Source organism: Blennius ocellaris (assembly GCF_963422515.1).
Source record: "Blennius ocellaris genome assembly, chromosome: 16".
Classification (NCBI taxonomy): domain Eukaryota; kingdom Metazoa; phylum Chordata; class Actinopteri; order Blenniiformes; family Blenniidae; genus Blennius; species Blennius ocellaris.
The window spans coordinates 21,124,711-21,126,305 of NC_137665.1; positions in this window are offsets into that span (position 1 = coordinate 21,124,711).

Consider the following 1,595-nt stretch of genomic DNA (forward strand, 5'->3'; position numbering starts at 1 on the left):
CGCCCCAACACCTCCTCCCCGCCCCCAACACCTCCATCCCGCCCCCAACACCTCCACTCTGTCCCAACACCTCCTCCCCGCCCCCAACACCTCCACCCCGCCCCAACACCTCCTCCCCGCCCCCAACACCTCCACCCCGCCCCAACACCTCCATCCCGCCCCCAACACCTCCATCCCGCCCCCAACACCTCCACTCTGTCCCAACACCTCCTCCCCGCCCCCAACACCTCCACCCCGCCCCAACACCTCCTCCCCGCCCCCAACACCTCCATCCCGCCCCAACACCTCCACTCTGTCCCAACACCTCCTCCCCGCCCCCAACACCTCCACTCTGTCCCAACACCTCCTCCCCGCCCCCAACACCTCCACCCCGCCCCAACACCTCCTCCCCGCCCCCAACACCTCCACCCCGCCCCAACACCTCCTCCCCGCCCCAACACCTCCACCCCGCCCCCAACACCTCCACTCCGCCCCCAACACCTCCACTCCGCCCCAACACCTCCACCCTGCCCCAACACCTCCTCCCCGCCCCCAACACCTCCTCCCCGCCCCCAACACCTCCACCCTGCCCCAACACCTCCATCCCACCCCCAACACCTCCACCCTGCCCCAACACCTCCTCCCCAACACCTCCACCCCGCCCCAACACCTCCTCCCCGCCCCCAACACCTCCACTCTGCCCCAACACCTCCATCCTGCCCCCAACACCTCCACCCTGCCCCCTCATATCTCCACCCTGCCCCCAACACCTCCACCCTGCCCCCAACACCTCCACCCTGCCCTCAACACCTCCACTCTGCCCCTAATACCTCCAACTTGCCCCCTCATATCTCCAGCCTGCCCCACCACCACTAACCTGCTCCACCCTCAGAGCTGCCTCCAGACAGAAACCCCTCCTCTGGCTCACCGAGGCCCCCATGTGGCCGGTGGAGGAGGTTCGTCTGGAAGCAGCTCAGGAGATCAATAGAAAACACTCAGTTGAACAGAGGCGAGTAGAAATCAAGCAGAAAACCAACACTGCTCCAGTAAACGTCTGACTGCAGCTCGTCTGACTCCATTAATTAAATATGATGGATTGATCAGAAAATCTGAGTCAACATGCAACAGAATTCTGCAATTAAAATGCATAAACACATATTGAACATGTTTGAGGAGTTAAAATTTAAACCTGACAGGACGAGTCGTTTGGATTGGCTTTACTATTTTGATCCCTGGAGGGAATTAAAATGAGTTAATCATGCGAGAAAAAAAAGACAGTTAAACTTTGATCTGATGGTGAATAATATTACATTCAAAACACTTCATATCTTCTAAATAAAAAGAATCTCAGATGAAGCAATATGCTCTGTGGAAGCCGATGGGTTTGACAAAAATGTTTTAAGTGGCTTTAATCACAGTACAGGAAACAGAAGAAAAAAACCTGCAGGACAAAGTTTAAATTCTCTTAAAACGAGGAAGAAATTTTGTGTTGAATGTAGAAATGGAACAAAATTGGACTGAAGGAAAAATAGAAATGTGTCACTACTGCCACCTACTGCACAACAGTGGCATCATTTAAGTTGTGTTTCCATGATGCTTCAAGTTAAACTGCAAAA